Source organism: Mercenaria mercenaria, chromosome 17 (assembly GCF_021730395.1).
Source record: "Mercenaria mercenaria strain notata chromosome 17, MADL_Memer_1, whole genome shotgun sequence".
NCBI lineage: Eukaryota > Metazoa > Mollusca > Bivalvia > Venerida > Veneridae > Mercenaria > Mercenaria mercenaria.
This window is the reverse complement of record NC_069377.1, coordinates 64,857,390-64,881,885: the sequence shown is the minus strand read 5'-3', so window position 1 is coordinate 64,881,885 and position 24,496 is coordinate 64,857,390. Positions and strand designations below refer to the sequence as shown.

At 35.9% G+C, this 24,496-nt stretch overlaps 1 protein-coding gene and 1 long non-coding RNA gene across 4 annotated transcripts in view; one reads left to right on the top strand and one right to left on the bottom strand.

Moving 5' to 3' along the window:
* LOC123537234 (uncharacterized) overlaps nucleotides 1-24,496 on the top strand; it is a 437,951-nt gene that overhangs the window by 143,018 nt on the left and 270,437 nt on the right. The gene's annotated exons all lie outside the window — the stretch shown is intronic.
* Nucleotides 7,282-10,165, bottom strand: LOC128550127 (uncharacterized). Its single transcript, XR_008368104.1, has 3 exons — nucleotides 9,805-10,165; nucleotides 9,028-9,215; nucleotides 7,282-8,763 (listed from the first exon to the last, which is right to left on the bottom strand). It is a non-coding gene; the product is annotated as an uncharacterized LOC128550127 (long non-coding RNA).

Genomic DNA, 24,496 nt, shown 5'->3' with positions numbered 1-24,496 from the left:
CATTAGTACTTGTTTTTGTGGCTGGGAAAATAAAATTTTACAGTCATTGAAAATAATGTTTTAATTCTTTCACTGAATAATTATAGAACACAAAATACTTCTTCTATAGTTCATGTTAGGTTCATCATATATGGTCAAAAATAGAAACTGGACATTTTGAGGATATAGAAATTCATAAACTGTTGTTTTGTTGTTCTGGAAAAATAAAAGTAGATTATTGTAACTATGAACTTTCATCATTGATGAAAATGCTTCAAAATGTTAAAGAACAATACAAGAGCTATTTAAGAACTGAATGAATTTTTAAACTGTTCTTAGTTGTACAAAGAACAAAAGTAGAACCAGTTATTAAAATAATTTGAAAGCAACATGCATATTAAAGCATAAATTTTAAGAAATTGTTAAAACATCATGAAAGGGTTTTTATTTTTTAAATTGTTCGGTAACATTTCAAGTACAAATGTTCATGAACAGCCATAAAGCACAGTTCAAGAAATGTTCTTAATGTTATGATCAGCATTAATTGTGGAAAAGAGTTTGATTGGAAATGAGTGTATGATACAGCAGACTTCTCTTATACCTTTTTCTTCATACTCCACACTGCACTGAGTGCTTGTAATAGCTGTGATGGTACTTAAATGACAGTTTCAGAACAGATGTATTGTCCAGGATCGATTTGTGCTTGTTTATTTGACAGAGAGTCTGAATGCTGGATTCCATGGTTAGATAACATACTGTTTATTACAACTTTATATAGTCTGTGTTCATTCATTTTGGCATCTTTAGCAGACCAGTTATTATACTAAACACTGCAACAGCTAAAAGAAATTGAAACATTGATAAGTTAGAGCTGAATTTAGCTGTAAGTTGACAGCCTTTCATGCATTCAACAGTGCCTTCTGATCCCCTGTGAAATAGGTTCATGAGCTTCATGAATTTGTAAGAATTCATGAATTATTTCATGAATTATCACAAAAGTTCATGAGCTACAAGGAAAAATTCACTAACTTAAATTCATGAACTCTTTAGTTCAAGAATATTACTTTCATTTCATGAACTTGTAAATGTAGTTCATGAAATTTCAGAAAATCCATTAAATAATTTAAGAAGTTCATGAACTTGAAAATGAAATTCAGATAATGATTAAAATTGTGATTCAGGAACTACAGGGTTATGCCCTGTAAAAAATGTTCTAGAACTTAAGTATTAAGTTCTTGAACATTCAAGAACTTCTGAAGAACTGCTCTTGAACCAGCATAACAGTTCTTAGACTGTGATTCTAGAACAATGATGGTTCTTGAACATTGGTTCAAAAACTGCAAAAGTTCAAGAACTTATAGAACTTTACCAGTTCCTGAACAGTTACTGTTGTCTAGACTAAGAACCAAAATTGTTCATGAACACAGATTCATTAAAAGTACTAAAATTCAAAACCTTTTTCTAGTTCAGTACCAGTTCTTGAACCCAATTGTGAGTTTTGGAACTGTTCATTCATTAAACATAAAACTTAGGTTTATTACCTTTTACAATAATTGAATAAGTTCATGAACTGTTCATGAATGTTCATGAACATTAAATTCATAGTGTCACATGATCAGTTTCCATTATTTTGTTGCATGCTGGGAAATTTTTTGCACATGTGATTCATCAATTTTTGAGAAGTTTGTGCAGCAAATAAGAAAGAAATATTTATCATACTTCAGTTAGGAATGGTTTAAAAGGAACATGAGTATACTGAATATCAATTAAGTAATTATGGTGTTGTCATAAATCGTTCATTTTAAAAAATATAATATCCTTTTAAAATGTCACAAGTTTTCACAACCTTGAAGCAAAGCTAGTATCTGAATTTCAATCTTGAGATTATTAAGTAAATTAAACATTGTTTAACTTAATGTTTTGTATTTTATACAGCAATTGTTTACTTTTTTAGCTCACCTGTCACAAAGTGACAAGGTGAGCTTTTGTGATCGCGCGGTGTCCGTCGTCCGTTGTCCGTGCGTCCGTCCGTGCGTCCGTCCGTAAACTTTTGCTTGTGACCACTCTAGAGGTCACATTTTTCATGGGATCTTTATGAAAGTTGGTCAGAATGTTCATCTTGATGATATCTAGGTCAAGTTCGAAACTGGGTCACGTGCCATCAAAAACTAGGTCAGTAGGTCTAAAAATAGAAAAACCTTGTGACCTCTCTAGAGGCCATATATTTCACAAGATCTTCATGAAAATTGGTCAGAATGTTCACCTTGATGATATCTAGGTCAAGTTCGAAACTGGGTCACGTGGGGTCAAAAACTAGGTCAGTAGGTCTAAAAATAGAAAAACCTTGTGACCTCTCTAGAGGCCATATTTTTCATGAGATCTTCATGAATATTGGTCAGAATGTTTACCTTGATGATATCTAGGTCAAGTTCGAAACTGGGTCACGTAGGGTCAAAAACTAGGTCATTAGGTCTAAAAATAGAAAAACCTTGTGACCTCTCTAGAGGCCATATTTCTCAATGCATCTTCATGAAAATTGGTCAGAATGTTCATCTTGATGATATCTAGGTCAAGTTCGAAACTGGGTCACGTGGGGTTAAAAACTAGGTCAGTAGATCTAAAAAAAGAAAAACCTTGTGACCTCTCTAGAGGCCATATTTTTCATGAGATCTTCATGAATATTGGTCAGAATGTTCACCTTGATGATATCTAGGTCAAGTTTGAAACTGGGTCATGTGGGGTCAAAAACTAGGTCAGTAGATCTAAAAATAGAAAAACCTTGTGACCTCTCTAGTGGCCATATTTCTCAATGGATTTTCATGAAAATTGGTCAGAATGTTCACCTTGATGATATCTAGGTCAAGTTCGAAACTGGGTCTTGTGCGGTCAAAAACTAGGTCAGTAGGTCTAAAAAAAGAAAAACCTTGTGACCTCTCTAGAGGCGATATTTTTCAATGGATCTTCATGAAAATTGGTCAGAATGTTTACCTTGAAGATATCTAGGTCAAGTTTGAAACTGGGTCACGTGGGGTTAAAAACTAGGTCAGTAGATCTAAAAATAGAAAAACCTTGTGACCTCTCTAGAGGCCATATTTTTCATGAGATCTTCATGAATATTGGTCAGAATGTTTATCTTGATGATATCTAGGTCAAGTTCGAAACTGGGTCCTGTGGGGTCAAAAACTAGGTCAGTAGGTCTAAAAATAGAAAAAACCTTGTGACCTCTCTAGAGGCCATATTTCTCAATGGATCTTCATGAAGATTGGTGAGAATGTTCAGCTTGATAATATCTAGGTCAGGTTCGTAACTGGGTCATGTGCGGTCAAAAACTAGGTCAGTAGGTCGAAAAATAGAAAAACCTTGTGACCTCTCTAGAGGCGGTATTTTTCATGAGATCTTCATGAAAATTGGTCAGAATGTGCACCTTGATGATATCTAGGTCAAGTTTAAAAGTGGGTCACGTGCCTTCAAAAACTAGGTCATTAGGTTAAATAAAAGAAAAACCTTGTGACCTCTCTAGAGGCCATATTTTTCAATGGATCTTCATGAAAATTGGTCAGAATTTTTTATCTTGATGATATCTAGGTCACATGTGCTCAAAAACTAGGTCACTATGTCAAATAATAGAAATAACGATGTCATACTCAGTTGAACACTGGGTCATGTGGAGATAGGTGAGCGATTCAGGACCATCATGGTCCTCTTGTATTATGCTCCCAATCCCACTCTAGTTTACTGTTTTACTCAACATGTCATTTGTTGAGGGTGGAAAATGTCATTGTCACAGTGACTCAGCAGAGACTAAAAAAACAGTCTCTAGCCACTTACGGAACAACACTTTGACCTATAGGAATTTTTTTTGTATCAAGCTCTACCGAAATTTTTCAGAGAATTCCATTTAAAGGTGGATAATCAGATTTTGGCCATGTAACGGATTTGTTCGAAACTTTAGCATCTGATCATTTACACTCATTTATGTTCACTTAACACTTAATACAAATTAGATTTTCACTGGAGGTATCTTTAAAATTTCATTTTCCTATCCTGGTTGCCCAACCAAGATAGAGTTATTTTATCATAAGTATAAATTTGATAAACATACTTTGCCTAAGGAAATGTATAAATATTAGACATATTGTAATATATTTGTAAAATATTTGCATTAAAAATTATGTATTTAGATGGAATTCATTAGAAACGCAAGTTTGAAAAATTATTATTACCTCCCTTTGCCTATCTTGGTTGCGCAACCAAGATAGATTGGAAATAAATGAATTCAGAAGCTACACACAGCTTTAAAACTTGCATTCTGGTTCAGATTGTTCAATAGTTGATATGTCTATCAAATGCAAATGTAAAACAACTAGACATTGTATCGAAATAAAAAGAAATACCCAGCTTTTTATATACTTTCATATTAAAGGGGAGTAGTTACAAAATTTTATAAAAATAATAAAATATACATTTCAAATAGGAATCTAACTCAATGTAATCGGTCTTTTTGTTCCTTAAATAATTCTCTACCAGAATATACAAAAAGTAAAAAATGTCATTAAATGTTTAAATGTGATTGACCACCTTTAATACATGCAGATCTCTCAGGTTTCATAGTGTTACACTCCTACCAGGTTACCTTGACTAGTTCATGAAACTTGTGTCTTTTTCTTCTTCTTTTTTTTACAAAAATAGTTCATGAATAAATGTTCATGAAAATCAAAATTTATGTTTCATGAATTTCAATATTCATGAACTAGTTTATGAATTAAAATTCATTTATGATTTTTAATTCATGAACAAGTTCATAAATATCGAAATTCATGAAACATAAATTTTAAATATTCATGAACTATTTAATGAATTTGTTCATGAATAAATTCATGAAGTTCATTAACCTTTTTCACAGGGGATATGTTAGATACATTTGATTTATCAGACTGTAGCTTTGTAGTTGATGTTGAAATGACTTGTTTCAGATTAACAAAGCTTAGTCTTAATATTGCTAGAAAATGAAAAACAAGCTGGCTCATTAAAATAATTGAAAAGAAATTAAATTGTTATCCAGAGGGTCTCTGAGAGAAATCAACAGATTAATTTTAAATGTCTTTAGATTGGATTTTGTAAATGGTTCCATTTTTTAAAAGATCCAAAAGGAATAATACTGTTCCGATTACATCATCACTCTTGACTTCAGTCAGGGAATTGTGTCAGCAGCGCATGTTCAATAAGCATCTTTTCCTTCATTTTCTGTGAAATTGGAAAGGAATTTAGGGGAAAAATCTGTGCATCAATCTGTCTCTCCAGATTTGTTTTTCATCTTTAAGGAGATCATTTAGAAGCATACAATGCAAACAAGAAAATAAAAAGCAGGCTTTGTTTAATTAAGGTGTAATGAATTGTGACCCTAGTGTGCCCTCAGTTTGATAGGGTATATGTAAATGTACATAATTATGTAACACCAATACAATTTAATTGTCATGCAGCAACTTTCCAGAGAAAGACCCATTAGTGCATCTCTGTGGGCTAAATATTTTAACCTCTGGGTAGCATCTTTGACCTTCTGCAAGCCAGCCAGATGACTTCCTCAGATGACTATTGGGAGTGGGGCATGAACTGCAGAGGTAAGAGGCCACAGAGACATATATAAAGATCAACATGCCTCCATAATTTCCTCTGCTATTGAATTAAGTGTATGTGTTTTATCAGTCTGTCAAACTTTTGCACATAACCATCTGTTTAATATACACTGTCATACCTGTATCTCCAGAACCTATGAAGGAATTTGTCTCCTATGGTAACACACTGAATGAAAACTTTTACAGCTCTTTAACTCTGCTGTTGATGAAAATTGCGGTCACCTTGACAGGAAAATTACTGTGAAGTTACAGGATATATTTTATTTAAGACCTTTGAAAAACATGTGTATATAAAGCTTGTAATAACAGCTGTATTGAATTGAAAGGAAATAGGATTTTTTTCCATTCTTATTTCTAGATTGGATGTCCGGTGAATTTATATGTATTTTTCCTGGAAATGACTTTTCTGCAGTTCAGCAAGTTTCCAGTATGTGACATTGACAAGTTGATTAATTGTGGCTACCCATTTAAGGGGCATAACATGTGCTTAAAGATTTTTTTCCTCACCAGATTCTAATGAAACATATATTTTAATGGATCAGCTTCATTACAGGAAGCTGCATTTCCTCTTAATAGAAGTATACTATGTCCTGTTCTTTTGTATGTAACATGTATTTTCTTGAGATCTAATATTGATTGAATTGCAATCAAGTAACTAGGTTATTCATTTGAAATGATGTCTCATTCCTTCAGAAAGGGCAATTAGGTGTGACATACATCATTAAAAGCTACATGCTAGACACAGTTTTTCTGACTTGCATGTTCATGTGATTATGAAACAGTTGTCTTGATGTTAAAAAAAAGGTAAAGTTTCTTGTTTAACATGGGTAGTCGACGAAAGTCCACACCAGGAATGGATGGAACAACTTATTTCCAGCCGAGCCCACGGCAGATATCGTATTTACCTCCCCAGCATCCAGTCTAGGCCAATACTGCTGGAAACAGAACCAGTTTAAGTAAATCACCCAGCAGTGAACACTAGTCAGGATATCAGCCGCAACCGGGATGTTCCTATAAAAATAAATACCATGAGTTTAGATAGCCAACCCGGATGTTCTTATCAAATAAATGATGCAAAATATGGCTCAATCAAGCAGATATGGAGAGGGAAGACTTGACAATCAAATACTGATGGCTTCAGTTTGTAGCTGTCACAGAATTTATGTTGCCCAGCAATTCTGGTGGCAATGTCCCATTGATGGTAGATTCTAAGACAAGTTATTGGAAAATGCTCTCATATCTACACTGCTCTGTGATTTGCAGATGCATCTGATTAGAAATTTGTATGATTTTTTTCATTATAATAACTAGCAATCTTTTCTAAACTGACTGAGGAATTACTTAATTGAGATATTATTGAAACCAATAACGCCATCAAAGTTACTATATGACTGAATGAAACAATTCGACACTTAGGCCTAAAGGTCCGGTATCCTGACCTACCCTAAATGTTTTTATGGCCTTTGAGATTTTTTTTTCAACTTTTTAGGCCTTAATGAAAAATATTTAACGTGACTGAAGTTGTTGTTGATTAATTGAAAATGGAAGTAGAAAACACAACAGAAATTAAGAAAATTGAAAACTTAAGACAAAAATAATTCTAATAGAATGATAACAAAAGCCATTTTGAAGAAAACATTTTTAATAAAGAAGATAGTATGATAAATAAAGGACAAAAGCTTGCTGGTGGATTAAATTCTGTTGTGGAGTACCAAGAAAATGAAGAAAAACCAGTTTTACCAGGTGCAGTCTCTAATTCTGAAGTGGAGGTTCAAAATAATGACAAACCAGCACCACCATACATTCCATCTGTTGGTTCCTCTGTGAATAGACGTATACAACATCTACACAAACTTGAAAAGTAGGTAGTTGTTTGCAAAAACTGTATATTCAAATGTTTGTTGATAAGATAACTAGACTATTTTTATACCCCTAAAGTTTTAGGGGGGGGCACTTAGAGATGGCCTTGTCCATTTTTCCATCCTACCATCACTGTTGGATTTTATGTCATGCATATCTCGAAGTATTTGACCAGGTGTCATCAAACCTTACAGGATTGTTAATCAGCATGAGAAGTTGTGCACTTGACATTTTAATTGGGATCCCACAGAGCCAGAGTTATGGTCCTTGACTTATTCAAAAATATGCATAAAAAGGCAGAAAAAAATTGTTTGGCATGTATCTCAAAAAGTATTAACCTAGGATTATGAAACATTTCAGGAATATTATTCAATATGACTGTGAAGTTTTGCACCTTGGGTTTTGTTAGAGATTTTATTGAGCCAGACCAGAGTTATGGCCCTTGACTTGGTAAAAAGATAAGCGCAAAAGGTTATTTCTTCTAGACCTATTCATATTCTCAGCTACATGCTTAACACTGCAAGGCATGTACAAGACTTCCATGAGGTGGTAAATAACAATTACAATATGCTTTTAGTGTTCAAGACAGGTTGCCATATATTTCGGATAAGAAGTTAGTTCCTTTGCACATAATAACTTGATTTGTGCTACATAATATGCATACACACTGGAGTTTCCAAATGCCTTGTGGTATATATGCATGGAACAGCCCTGATGGGGCTAAAATGATAGTGACACCCCTTATTTAATCTGACACATTACATAAGTGCAAGTGATGTTCCAAGTATAGTGGTATTTATCAGGCCCTTCCCCAGAAATTTTTTAAGGCGCTGGGGTAAAGTTTGCGTGGTGGGATAAGGGGTGGGTGCGGGAGGGGTTTCCCCTCCCGTGTTCGATTTTTTTTTAAAAAATCAAACCCAAATGGTGCTTTTTTAAGTATACCATATGCAAAAAAACACAACAACATGTATTTCATTACTTCTACATTTTTACATAATCATATAACCATCAATATATCATATACACTAAACAGATGTCCACTTCTTTTATATGTATTTTCAAACAACACATATGTCCTTCCACTTCTTTTGTACTAACACCAACAGCACATAGGCATTTTTGTTTTCATATACCGGTAAGTGTCTGCCATTCCTTTACTGCACCACTGAAATTAAAGTCATTCAATTTTTGTCCCTGCATGGACACCATGAGTAAGGCATTAAGCACTTTCATGCTCACTGGTGAATGGTGGGTGGTCTTCACATTCAACTGCTGAAACCTCTCTCACAATCTGAAAGTACGAAAAAAAAGTATTTGTTATTTTCCCAGAGCAAGGATAACCAAGGATGGATTTATATTGTAAAAGTTCCTAAGATTTGACTTTTATCTTGTGTTCTTCTGCACAATGAATTGCAACAGTATTTCTGTTAAATATTTGTGGGTGTTAACAACACCATTGCAGCTTTTTTACACACAGAAGCAGGTTCTGTATTTCAAGTTTAACTACTGTATTGTACTGCAAGCAGCAAGTTTCAGAAAGAACATGTATACACACCAGCTGTGGAGGTTAGTAGAAGCAGTCCCACTGTAGCGACTTTGCTCAGGTTTGGGTGAGACTTGAACAGATTACCAACAATCCACTCCATGGTGCGCAAAGTGTTCATCTGTGGTAAGGGTGGCTTTCGCCTGTGCCCATTCAATAACCGCCCGGTCTTCTTCAAGGGAGAAGAGTGATGAAAGAGCCTGAAATGAAACATAAGTTACAATGACATGTTTCAATGACTTGACAAAATGAATCATAACTTTTTTGTAGTTGATAAGTTTCTTGTTTTTTTTTTTCTTCTAAAATTCTTTGGACCATACATGATGCTGTAAATATAGTCAGTAAATAATTAAATCAATGTTTATTTAGCATAGAAATATTGACTTCCTTGAAATACAGCAGAAGAGAATTCATTCATCCCTTTTACCGACTAGCCCAGTTCTTTACGTGAGAAAGTAGGCAGTTGCTTATTTGGAACTGGTCTTTCCCAGGAACGATGGTTAGGTAACCTGCCCTAAATTTTGTTATTCCACTGAAATTTGCATCATTTGGTCTTTGCATGTTTACTTTGAGAGATACAAAAGCAAAGTGAAACACAAAATATCATAGTAGATAAAGTTTAATATTTAGAAATTAATAGCATCTTAAACAATTGTAATTAAACATCCTCGAAAAAGTTTGCTTCAGTTCATCCGGAACAATGATTTCAAACTTCAGTCAAAGAATCACAGGTCATTTTAATACAGTTGCCTTTCTCTGCTAATTATTACTCGATAACAATTAACTTACCCCTGCATTCCGTCACCAACTGTTATCCCATTTCGTTGCAGAGACTAATTATAATCTTTAACTAATTATAATCCAATCACTCCTGCTCCAATTAACCGCAAGCAAACTTGTGAAAACACAGACTTTCACCAACACGTGTCCTCTTTAAACCCTTATCAGTACACGGTAAACAGCTAGCTACACTGTGTATTCATAAACTTCCCCGATCGATATTTACCTGAGGTATCTCACAGGGATGAAATCGCTTACTGATTTAAGACGCTGCGCTAATAATTGAGGCACCTCGCGGGATAATTAAGCGCTGCGGGAAGCTGTATTTCGTGTTTTAAGCGCCGCGGTAGCGCGGCGCCTTATGCGGCTGGGGAAGGGCCTGTTTATGCTTAACAAAAATTCACTATCACTTTGTGTTGTTATATACTTGTTTTTACCACTTACATCTTCATCTGTAACATTTGTAACTTTGCCTGTATTTTCTATTTTCCATAGTACAGCAACAACATAAATTACAAGACCATCTTTAAATGTTCAAGATGACCATTTTATGTATAATACAACCAAAGTGTCTTTTACACCATTGCAACTTGCAAGATGTTCATAATATCTTTAGCTCTGTATTTGTTACTGCAGTTCCTTTATTATATTGTACTCAAATACCTATTATAGTGCAAACCTGAATAGCTTGGCAATTTTTATTATACTAAATGCCTTTATGCTCCATAGATGACAGGGACACACACACCATTTGCTGCAAAGCCATGAATGCATTACATGACAGTTACAACCTGCTTTTATTTTTCATGACAAATTAGTGTTCATTTCTATTTGAGTCTTTAATGTTTTATAGCAGTTTTTGCAGAATTAGAATTTTGGTTAGAGATTCAGTCACAGCAGTTGCTTTTGAACAAAATCAATATTGTGCAATGATATTTATTAATATGTTGATCTTACGGCTTTAGCTTCTTTGCTATTCTCAATGTTTTATGTAGAATTTATGTAAATTAAAGCGGAAGTTTATCTATAGCTTTCTGTGAAAAAAGTATTTGTTAAAGGCTCCTCTGGTCGCCATATGACCTATCATGTGTCGGTGCCAAGTTAAGTCAAAATAAATAAATAAATAAAGGCTCCTGTATAACAACAAAAAATATAGAAATGAGAGATAATCCAGTTTATCATATTAAAATTAAAGTAAATTACAAAAGGTCAGTAGTTTTATGACATTTAAAGGAATAATAATAAAATAAAATATTTCCCTAGAGTATCTCTTGGATAGAAATTGAGAAGATATTAATAACAATATCAAAAGTGTAGGCAGTCATATTTCAATAATCAGCTCTCTACTTTCTTCCAATGAATTTTTCTCTTGATTGTATGGGGAAAGTGGATTTTCTGGAATTGCTTCATCTTTTTATTTGAAATTGGTTTCAAGGAATTCTATTACTTCTGGATAATCTTTTGTGATGGAGCAGGTTAATGAAGTCTTTCTAAGTTGATAGATCTTTTTATCCCATCAGTGACTTTTAGCTACCTATCACCTCCTATGCAAATGAAAGTTCAAGGTCATTTCAGATAAACTTGAGAGGTTTACAATAGAAATCAGTTTAAACTAGAAACTCCAGAAATGCATGATGCATTTTAGCCATACAAACTAGGAGTTCATGGTCATACTTTAATAATCTCAGTGGTCAGTGGTCACAGAAAGTTAAATAGCCCTGCAAATGAAAATGCCATGGACACATTGGTTGAGAGGGCTAAGACGCTTTCCTAAGGAGGTGATGAAGGCCTAGTGTTCGATTCCTAGCTATTCCCATTGCGGCATGTTCTTGGACAGACCACTTTATCACGATTGCTTCAGTTGACCCAGCTGTAAATGGGTACAAGCAAATGGCTTGGGGTAAGTTATGATTGGTTTAAACTGTTCTTAAAATAGGGTTGCTCAAAAGCTGCACAGAGCTTACTTCATTGTTTCACAAAGCAACTGTAAATAAAATTTACCTTTTAACCTTTAAAGCTTATAGTCTGATTTACACAAGTAGTAATATACAGTAATGTAACAGTATTTGTCACACAATGTTTGTTACATGAGCATTGATTTGTACCTATTTTAAGACATACAGAAAACAAATTGTTGGCAATTAACACTTAATCTAAACAAAGCTGTTGGCAAATTAATTAATATCTGTGAGGGTTTTATACAATAGTTTCCAGAATAATTGCTTTTACCTTCTTCAACATGATAACATAAGCATAGGAGAATCAGAGAGGAATGGGGGGGGGGGGCAAAAACAAGTCTGGTCTGTACATTTTTATTAACAGACATGCATTATTAGGCCTATATAGATGTTATTAGGCCAATATACCATTTTCCTGTGTTATTGCTGTGTGATCTAGTACCAATATAATATCTCCCTGTATAATTGCTTTGTGATTTTTCACTATGTTCTGCTAGACATTTCAGTGGCATCATTGCAACATTTGGAGATAATATAACTATGATGTTCTGAAGAAAATTAAATTGATCATTTTCATTACAACTGATAACAAACCACATCCTGTTCTTTTATTTTTAACATGTATTTTCTGATGATGTTATTGATTATATGGCCATATTTTGTCTGTCATCAGCAGGGTTTCATTATCATCATAATGATTTTTAGTCTTATGAAACCAGGGAAATCAAAGTCTTACTGAGATAGCAACTGTTGCTGGTAACTAAAATAGTAGAGTATCTTACAAGCAGAGTGAGGAGGTCAGGGTTTGATCTCTAGCTGGGTCATACTTATCTCTACCTATCTTACCTATCTCTAGCTGGGTCATACTTATCTCTACCTATCTTACCTATTTCTAGCTGGGTCATACTTATCTCTACCTATCTTACCTATCTCTAGCTGGGTCATACTTATCTCTACCTATCTTACCTATCTCTAGCTGATTCATACTTTCAAAGACTTTTTTTAAAAGTAATACTTGTAACTTTCTTGTTTATTGCAAAGTGTAAGCAGGATAGTGCTAGGAATAGTTAGCTGGGTGTCAGTATAATGTGCATATAATGTATGTGTACCATGAGATATTTCAATGAGGCAGTAATGTAAAGGTGTGCATTGTATACTTACTGCTACAAGCATTATAAAATAGCTACCTTTTTAGCTCACTTGTGCTCGGGGTGAGCTATTGTGATTGCTCACCGTCCGGCGTCCATCCACACTTTCCTTCAACCAGCATCTTCTCAGAAACAATTTGGTGTAGTTGATGAAACAAATGGCCTGAATGTTCCTTGGGTGATCCTCTTTCAAAGTTGTTCAAATGGTTTTGCTTGGTTCCACATAGGGGCCGCCAGAGCTAAAAATAGAAAAATCTTCTAACGACATCTCTTCTTTAAACCTCTAGTCCAATTTCAAAATAATTTCACGCAAATGGTCCTTATGTAATGTGTTCAAATTATTATTATTATTATTATTATACCAGATTTGTTGAGCGCCCTTTTCATATGGAATATACGTTCAAAGGCACTTTACAATTAAACATGTGACACATCGCAGATATGTAGGAAAATAACAAAACATGACATATGCAATCACAAAACTGAAACTGAACAATTTGATTTAAACGCCATTTTTAACTCATCTGATTTTTTGAAAAAAAATGAGAGTTATTGTCATCACTTGAGCGGTTGTCGGCGTCGGCGTCTGCGTCGGCGTTGCCTGGTTAAGTTTTATGTTTAGGTCAGCTTTTCTCCTAAACTATCAAAGCTATTGCTTTGAAACTTGGAATACTTGTTCACCATCATAAGCTGACCCTGTATAGCAAGAAACATAACTCCATCTTGCTTTTTGCAAGATTTATGGCCCCTTTTGTACTTAGAAAATATCAGATTTCTTGGTTAAGTTTTATGTTTAGATCAACTTTTCTCCTAAACTATCAAAGCTATTGCTTTGAAACTTGGAATACTTGTTCGCCATCATAAGCAGACCCTGTACATCAAGAAACATAACTCCATCTTGCTTTTTGCAAGATTTATTGCCCCTTTTGGACTTAGAAAATCAGTTTTCTTGGTTAAGTTTTATGTTTAGGTCAGCTTTTATCCTAAACTATCAAAGCTATTGCTTTAAAACTTGCAACACTTGTTCACCATCATAAGTTGACCCTGTACAGCAAGAAACATAACTCCGTCCTGCTTTTTGCAAGATTTATGGCCCCTTTTGGACTTAGAAAATATCAGATTTCTTGGTTAAGTTTTATGTTTAGGTCAACTTTTTCTCTTAAACTATCAAAGCTATTGCTTTGAAACTTGCAACACTTGTTCACCATCATAAGCTGACCCTGTACAGCAAGAAACATAACTCCATCCTGCTTTTTGCAATAATTATTGCCCCTTTTGGACTTAGAAAATCATTTTCTTGGTTGAGTATTATGTTTAAGTCAACTCTTCTCATAAACTATCAAAGCTTTTGCTTTAAAACTTGCAACAGTTTTTCACCATCATAAGTGGACACTGTACATCAAGAAACATAACTCTATCCTGCTTTTTTTTGTAAGAATGATGGCCCTTTTTAGACTTAGAAAATCATGGGTAGGACAATATTTCTATTAAATAAAAAAAATCAGATGAGCGTCAGCATCCGCAAGGCGGTGCTCTTGTTTATAAATGATACATTCAATGGGGTTGTACATAATAATAAAAAATAATAGTTATTACAACAATATCATAAATGAACAATGATAATATTTACAGCCTTATTGTAACAAACAGCCATGACTGCACCCCTCCCCTTGAGGTCGTTTTACCCCTATTGCCAATACCAGTGCTTTAAACATCTGGTATGCCCAGACGGGCTGCATATAGTGGTACAACCTCCCAGTAAATGGTACCATCATATACTGTATTAGATAGAAATACCACACACTTCAAGTGAAACTCAAGTCCTGCAAAAAAAAAACACACACATAGAACGTCATAACCATGATGAAATAAAAGATGAATTGTCAATTTAGTTAATTACATGATGAATTGTACAGTTAAGAGATCTTCATCAGCGACGAATGACTTGCCTAGTTCTGTATTACAAAAATAATAATGGCATATTTATTATGGGTAGAAACAGTCACAGTTGATATCTGTGTGTTGTAGAAAATTTTGAAAAGGAGTGTTCGTCAAAAAACATGGCTACCAGAGGACATGGTCACTTTTCTCTATATGTATATAGTGGAAACTACAAAAATCTCTTGTATGAAATTTTAAAATAATTTCACACAAATGGTTCGTGTGTGACCCTCTACCAGGATTTTTCAAATTATTTTGATCCATCAAAAAACGTGGCCGCCAGGGGCTGTGGCCATTTTTCCCCTATTATATATTTATATAGTAGAAACTTAAAAAATATTATTGTCAGAAACAGCAGGTCCAGTTTTAAAATAATTTTACACAATTGTTTCTTTGGTGTGACCCTTTACGAAGATTATACAAATCATTCTGTTATATCAAAAAGCATTCCCACTAGAAGGTGTGGTTACTTTACCCCTTATTAATATAGTGGAAACTTTAAAAAAATCTTCAGGTTGATATATTGTCATATCACATCATTTCCCAAATGTCATACCCCATCTCTACTCCCCCCCCCCCCCCCCCCCCCCCCCCCACCCCCACCACACCTCATTTCACACACATTTCCTGCCTCTACTTATTCTGTAGAAACTTTTAAATGTTTAAGCAAGCAACTAAATTCATTATGCTTAGTTAGATTATTTATAATCTTGCTTGTATGTCTGTTCAGGATTCAGCATAAGGTTTGATCCTCTCTAGCTAACCTTAAAGCAGATGTAATATTAAATGCACCATACTAAAGCTATGGTCGGGAATACTGCTATCAAATTAAAGGCATACTAAAGCAGAACAAACAAAATCAATTCTTCATGGAACACTGTTACATCTAAGTTTATCAGATAAATTCTGTGACAGTGAGATTTCCTGTCAAAAATGACTTTTTGCTACAGCCATAAATGATTTTTCCACTTAGATTCAGCAGATCACCATTGAAAAGTTTGGTGGATTGGCAAGTCTAACAACCAGAATTTGTTTTTAAAAAAAAGAAACAACAGTTACTCTTCACAATTCATAAACAGCTTCAAAACATAATACTGCTCATCTTTCATCTAGCTTTCATAACTTGTTAACCAGGGAGAAACCAGCCAGGAGTGTGTTGAAGGCCCTGATGGATTTCAAATTGCTACCTCTCTGTTTACCAGTCAGTACCTTATCTACTGCTGGACCGCTCCCAATCAGTGCAACTTCAGGCACATTTTCCAAATTTTTTGCAATAGGAGGATATCATTTTAAGGCTATCAGTGAGGATACACAAAAATCTTACTGTAATTTTGGACAACAACTTAAGCAATTTTCAGTCAACCCATTAGTTTGTATCTTTTCAAAGTGCACAGTTAAATGATTATTGTTTTCTCCTGTCATCAAATTTGAAATCATTGAATTAATCTTGAACTGGTGTTAGAAAAAAAAAACATATAATAGTTCACACCAATAAACTTACACAAAACAGGCGTGTTCTCACAAGCAACCAAACAGTTGGAATTAATGGTGTTATAAATTTTCATGTTACACTGATGGTTAAGTCTGCAGCACTGAGCTTTGATGGTAATGCCCGCTGCATTGAGTTCTGATGGCAGTGTCGAACTGCACTAAGTTTTGATGGCAATGCCCACTGCATTGAGCTTTGATGGCAATGTCTGCTGCATTGAGTTTTGATGGCAATGCCCGCTGCATTGAGCTTTGATGGCAATGCCCGCTGCATTGAGTTTTGATGGCAGTGTCCGCTGCACTAAGTTTTGATGGCAATGCCCGCTGCATTGAGTTTTGATGGCAATGCCCGCTGCATTGAGCTTTGATGGCAATGCCCGCTGCATTGAGTTTTGATGGCAGTGTCCGCTGCACTAAGTTTTGATGGCAATGCCCGCTGCATTGAGCTTTGATGGCAATGTCTGCTGCACTGAGCTTTGTTGGCAGTCCGCTGCACTGAGCTTTGATGGCAGTGTCCGCTGCACTAAGTTTTGATGGCCCTGTCTGCAGCACTGAGCTTTGATGGCAATGTCTGCAACACGGAGCTTTGATGGCAGTGTCTGCTGTACTCAGCTTTGGTGGCAGTGTATGCAGCACTGAGCTTTGATGGCAATGTCTGCAGCACTGAGCTTTGATGGCAGTGTCTGCTGCACTGAGCTTTGATGGCAATGTCTGCTGCTTTGAGCTTTGATGGCAGTGTCTGCTGTACTCAGCTTTGAAGGCAATATATGCTGTACTCAGCTTTGATGGCAATGTCTGCAGCACTGAGCTTTGATGGCAATGTCTGCAGCACTGAGGTTTGATGGCAGTGTCTGCTGTACTCAGCTTTGATGGCAATGTATGCAGCACTGAGCTTTGATGGCCACCTGAGTAAGAGGCCTGTACTCGTTCTTCCCAGGAAAGACGGCTTCGCGTGTATCGGTGCTATACACCGGGCACGTTTAAGAACCAGACTGTCTATTCGCAAAGACCTAGGCTAGGTTAGCCGGACAGGCCTGTATCTCTCTCTGTTCACTCTGTCTGTTCTGGGGGCTTTATCTCACTCTGTCCCTCTAGTCAGATTGCTCTGTCTCTGTACTAGTAGAGGATGAATTTCGCGCCCTGTATGGCTGCGTTTGCTATATGTAAAGTGCCTTTGAACGTGTTTATCATAAAAAGGGCGCTATATAAATCAGGTATAATAATAATAATAATGGCAATGTCTGCTGCACTGAGCTTTGATGACAGTGTCTGCTGTACTCAGCTTTGATGGCAATGTATGCTGTACTCAGCTTTGATGGCAATGTCTGCAGCACTGAGCTTTGATGGCAGTGTCTGCTGTACTCAGCTTTGATGGCAGTGTCTGCAGCACTGAGCTTTGATGGCAGTGTATGCAGCACTGAGCTGTGATGGCAGTGTCTGCTGTACTGAACTTTGATGACAGTGTCTGCAGTAGGGGTGTAACGATACATCGAAATATCGATGCATTGCGATACTGAGTGTCCCGATCGTATGCATCGATAGAAAAATCACGAACCAATAACAATCGCCGATAGTTCCTTCAACAATCGATAGTTTCGATAGTATTGAAATTTTTGTAAATACAGAAATAATTTATATTTTATAAACCAAGAAACAGAGCCAGCTTTCATTTGCGCCTCGGAAAATGTTTACGTCTCCATTACAATAATTACCCTCATGGAATTAAACTACCACAAAGGGCTGGGAAGTCTGGGAGATAATTAACAACTTTAGTTTCTTAGAAACTTTGATTAAATATATTTAAATAACCTGTTAATCTTAAATGAGAAAATGTACCATGGACATGGAGAAAGTAGGCTACTTGTATGATATAGCAAACTGTTGGGTAGGGCCCTTCATTTAGTGCTGGTACACCTTAGTCCGATCCGTCAATTTTCGTCTTTTTCGATGCTTTGGGTTATTAAACATTAGACATTCGCAGCAAAATGGCCGATTCGTTTGAGTATACTTTGCATAGGTTTATTGTTTTACTTACTGTTTCAAAGCCAAGGAAGGCAAGAAATAGAAAAAAATGTTAAAAATATTTAATGTTAGAGCCTTTATTTCTATCCATTTCAGTTACACAATCATCTCAATGTGTATTAACAGCAACTATAAACAGTGCCGTGTCTTACACACTGTAACAAATTATGTCAGTTGGTAGTTTTACTGTATAAAACATGGTGGACGATAACTATTGCAATAGTATCTCAATAGTAACCTGCAATAGAATAGTATCGCAATAGTTTTTCAGCAATATCAATAGTATTGCAATAGTCAAAATTGGCCTCAATAGTCACCCCTAGTCTGCAGCACTGACCTTTGATGGCAGTGTCTGCAGCACTGACCTTTGATGGCAATGTCTGCTGTACTGAACTTTGATGGCAGTGTCTGCTGTACTGAGCTTTGATGACAGTGTCCGCAGCACTGACCTTTGATGGCAGTGTCTGCTGCACTGAACTTAGATGGCAATGTCTGCAGCACTGAGCTTTGATGGCAATGTTTGCAGCACTGAGCTTTGATGGCAGTGTCTGCTGTACTGAACTTTGATGGCAATGTCTGCAGCACTGAGCTTTGATGGCAATGTCTGCAGCACTGAGCTTTGATGGCAATGTCCGCAGCAATAGTATTACAATAGTCAAAATTAGCCTCAATAGTCACCCCTAGTCTGCAGCACTGACCTTTGATGGCAGTGTCTGCAGCACTGACCTTTGATGGCAATGTCTGCTGTACTGAACTTTGATGGCAGTGTCTGCTGTACTGAGCTTTGATGACAGTGTCCACAGCACTGATCTTTGATGGCTGTGTCTGCTGCACTGAACTTAGATGGCAATGTCTGCAGCACTGAGCTTTGATGGCAATGTTTGCAGCACTGAGCTTTGATGGCAGTGTCTGCTGTACTGAACTTTGATGGCAATGTCTGCAGCACTGAGCTTTGATGGCAATGTTTGCAGCACTGAGCTTTGATGGCAGTGTCTGCAGCACTGACCTTTGATGGCAGTGTCCACAGCACTGGGCTTAGATGGCAGTGTCTGCTGCACTGAACTTAGATGGCAGTGTCTGCAGCACTGAGCTTTGATGGCAATGTCCACAGCACTGACCTTTGATGGCAGTGTCTGCAGCACAGCTTTGATGGCAATGTCCACAGCACTGACCTTTGATGGCAGTGTCCACAGCACTGGGCTTAGATGGCAGTGTCTGCTGCACTGACCTTTGATGGCAGTGTCTGCTGTACTGAACTTTGATGACAGTGTTTGCTGTACTGACCTTTGATGGCAGTGTCTGCAGCACTGACCTTTGATGGCAATGTCTGCAGCACTGACCTTTGATGGCAGTGTCTGCTGTACTGAGCTTTGATGGCAGTGTCTGCAGCACTGACCTTTGATGGCAGTGTCCACAGCACTGGGCTTAGATGGCAGTGTCTGCTGCACTGACCTTTGATGGCAGTGTCTGCAGCACTGACCTTTGATGGCAGTGTCCACAGCACTGGGCTTAGATGGCAGTGTTAGCAGCTCTGGGCTTTGATGGAAATGTCCACAGCACTGAGCTTTGGTGAAAATATTAGCTTCACCAAGAATTCTTGAAAGTATTCATTAAATTATAAGAAACATGTATTTAATGAAATCATAATTATGATTGAAATGTTAAATTTAAATTATGTAGTATTTGAATGGAAATGACTTTAACCCTTCCTGCAAGTTGTGCTGAACATATTGAAATTTGACATTTTTTGCTATGAGGAAATAGCATTTTAATTACAGCAGTGCACTTTATTCATAAAATCCATATTCTATAAACGGAAGACTATTAGAGGCAATTATTCTTTCTTAAATACAATTAGGTGGTTCTTAAACAGCAAAACATGAAGATGGTGCTGAAACTACAATAATTTTTCTTCTCCCTGCATAACTCTGCAAGGTTGATGTTAACACATAAATTACTGTTAGGCTTTAGTGCCTTACTGCGTTGTAGCTCATAGCTTCAAAGGTATTAATGCAGATTGTGATTCAGATTACCAGGAGGATACTAAATCCTGTTTTTATTTTCATTTTAGTGCATGGCTCAAATTTATATCTTTGCAGCAGTTTCATTTACAAAGCTGTCTGATCACAAGGTTTGTTATAGGCAATATCAACATATTGCTGTCATATTTACATGTAATTATCCCCTGCAGTGCACTTTATTCATAAAATCCATATTCTATAAAGGGAAGAATATTAGAGGCAATTATTGTTTCTTCATAACTTTAATGGATGCCATTGAACCAATTAAGAAACCATTAAGATCTGTTTTACTTGATTTAGATGTCTCATTTTGTTTGAAGAGTTACATCTTCAGAATATAAATATTGTTTTAAAGAAAATTGAAGTTATTAGAGAATATATTTGTCTTTATCAAACCTCTAAGAGTGTCATTCTGTGAAATTTGACCTATTTGTCGTGATCTTTGTTTTGTTTATAAGTCTGTCTGTCGTTCTGATTTTTACCTCACCTGTCACATAGTGACAAGGTGAGCTTTTGCGATCACCCTTCGTCCGTCGTCAGTCCGTGCGTGTGTCCGTCCGTCCGTCAACAATTTCTTGTCTGCACGATAGTGGTTTCATTTATGATTTTATATTAACCAAACTTGCACACAACTTGTATCACCATAAGATCACGGTTCATTTCTTGAACTGGCCAGATCCCTTATGGGTTCCAGAGTTATGGCCCCTGAAAGGGCAAAAATTAGCTCTTTTGATCTTGTCTGCAAAATAGCAGCTTTATTTATGATTTGATTTTTACCAAACTTGCACACAACTTGTATCACCATAAGATCTTGGTTCCTTTCTTGAACTGGCCAGATTCCTTTATGGGTTCCAGAGTTATGGCCCCTGAAAGGGCCAGAATTAGCTATTTTGACCTTGTCTGCACAATAACAGCTTCATTTATGATTTTATTTTAACCATACTTGCAAACAACTTGTATCACCATAAGATCTCGGTTCCTTTCATGAACTGGCCAGATCCCATTATGGGTTCCAGAGTTATGGCCCCTGAAAGGGCCAAAATTAGCTATTTTGACCTTGTCTGCACAATGGCAGCTTCATTTATGATTTGAATTTAATCAAACTTGCACAAAACTTGTGTCACCATAAGATCTCGATTTCTTTCTTGAACCAGCCAGATCCGATTATGGGTTCCAGAGTTATGGCTCCTGAAAGGGCCAAAATCAGCTATTTTGACCTTGTCTGCACAATAGCAGCTTCATTTATGATTTGATTTTAACCAAACACAACAACTTGTATCACCACAAGATCTTGCTTCCTTTCTTCAACTGGCCAGATTCCATCATGGGTTCCAGAGTTATGGCCCCTTAAAGGTCCAAAATTGGCTATTTTGGCTTTTGCAGCTATATAGAGTCGTCATTTATGGTTTTATTTGATACACACTTCCAAAATATCTTCAACAACAATAAATCTTGGATTCCATGACAAATCAGATCCAATCATAGGTTCCAGAGTTATTTTATATCTGATTACCTCCCCTGATTGTAATCAAAATGGACTTATATCAGTAAGTACTTACAGGACTTATCTGAAATTTCATTATTGTTATTAGTTGGACCTTCTTGTCCTCAAGTGCAATGATAACAGGTGAGCGATAGAGGCCCATCATGGCCCTCTTGTCTATAGCTAGCTGCCTTTCAAGCTTGTGTGACAGAATCCCATCAATAAAGAAAGCAATAAATAAGAACATCCCTTATATAATTGAAGTGACAAGAAATAAGTGACAGTCTGTGTCCCAGTAGCCTTCCTTTGTAATGCTGTTCTGTCATCCTTAGCAACAGTTAGACATGTAGTCTGTTTTTTTTTCTCAACAACAGGTGGTTGCTAGGGATTGACACCTAATGCTGATTACGCTGATGATTTGAATTCACAAGTTTCAATGCTTGTGAATATTAGCACAAAACAGAACTATTACAAAAATATTATAAGCTTGAGGAGGAACTGTTTAGGCAGTAACGAGGCTTTGCAGAGTTGCCACCTAAGACAGTTACCAAATGCTGAATATTCCCATCTGCACCTACAACCAGTCATAAAATCCTTTTTTTGCATGCCATATTCAACAAACAGTAGTGAAAGAATCAAACAAACAAACCACCCATCATGTATAAATAGTGTGAAAACACAGTTTTGCTACAAATTCTTTCTTAAATACAATTAGGTGGTTCTTAAACAGCAAGAACATGAAGATGGTGCTGAAACTACAATAAGTAGAAGAGGTTACTAAAAACTAGTACAAGAAGATGGTTTTTAAACAAGTAGTACAAGAAGATGATGCTACAACAGCACAGGAAGATGGTGCTGAAACTATATTTTTAAATGATAGTGCTGAAACTACATTTATAAAAAGATAGTGCTGAAACTACATTTATAAAAAGATAGTGTTGAAACTACATTTATAAAATGATAATGCTGAAACTACATTTATAAAATGATAGTGCTGAAACAACAAGTACAAGAAGAGACTGCTGAACCTACATTTATAAAATGATGGTTCTAAAACAATATAATAGAAAATGGAAGAAACGAAGATGGTGCTGAAACTATATTTACAAGATGGTGCTAAAACAACAAATACAAGAAGATGGTGCTAAAACTATATTAGTAGTAACTACTTATATTTACAAATTGGTGCTAAAACAACAAGTACATGAAGATGGTGTTGAAACTATACATTTGTATTTACAAGAATGGTGCTAAAACATCAAGTACAAGAAAATGGTGCTGAAACTGTATTTACAAGATGGTGCTAAAACAACAAGTACAAGAAGATGGTGCTGAAACTGTATTTACAAGATGGTGCTAAAACAACAAATACAAGAAGATAGTGCTGAAACTGTATTTACAAGAATGGTGCTAAAACAACAAATACAAGAAGATGGTGCTGAAACTATATTTACAAGAAGATGGTGCTAAAACAACAAATACAAGAAGATGGTGCTAAAACTATATTAGTAGTAACTACTTATATTTACAAATTGGTGCTAAAACAACAAGTACATGAAGATGGTGCTGAAACTATACATTTGTATTTACAAGAATGGTGCTAAAACAACAAGTACAAGAAGATAGTGCTGAAACTGTATTTACAAGATGGTGCTAAAACAACAAGTACAAGAAGATGGTGCTAAAACTATTTTTACAAGAAGATGCTGCTGAAACAACAAGTGCAAGAAGATGGTGCTAAAACTATATTAGTAGTAACTACTTATATTTACAAATTGGTGCTAAAACAACAAGTACATGAAGATGGTGCTGAAACTATACATTTGTATTTACAAGAATGGTGCTAAAACATCAAGTACAAGAAGATAGTGCTGAAACTGTATTTACAAGATGGTGCTAAAACAACAAGTACAAGAAGATGGTGCTGAAACTATATTTACAAGAAGATGGTGCTGAAACTATATTTACAAGAAGATGGTGCTAAAACAACAAGTACAAGAAGATGGTGCTGAAACTGTATTTACAAGATGGTGCTAAAACAACAAGTACAAGAAGATGGTGCTGAAACTGTATTTACAAGATGGTGCTAAAACAACGAGTACAAGAAGATGGTGCTGAAACTTATTAACAAGATGGTTGTAAAACAACAAGTACAAGAAGATGGTGCTGAAACTATATTTACAAGAAGATGGTGCTTTAACAACAATTACAAACTGCTTTTATTGCTCATGGACATGTTCCCATCAAAGTAATTTTATCCTTTGTAAATTGTAAGATGGAATTTTACATAACAGATTCAAAACGTCAAACATCATCAAAACTTATCACATCTAGGGTAATTTCATTTGGCATATCTACTAAAATAATGCCTGAAAATAGTTTTTTGTCCTTGAAGACTTCAGTGATATTTTTCTTCTCCCTGCTTAACTCTGCAAGGTTGATGCTAACACATAAATTACTGTTAGGCTTTAGTGCCTTACTGCTTTGTAGCTCATAGCTTCAAAGCTATTAATGCAGATTTTGATTCAGATTACCAGGAGGATACTAAATCCTGTTTTTATTTTCATTTTAGTGCATGGCTCAAATTTATCTCTTTGCAGCAATTTCATTTACAAAGCCAACTGATCACAAGGTTTTTTA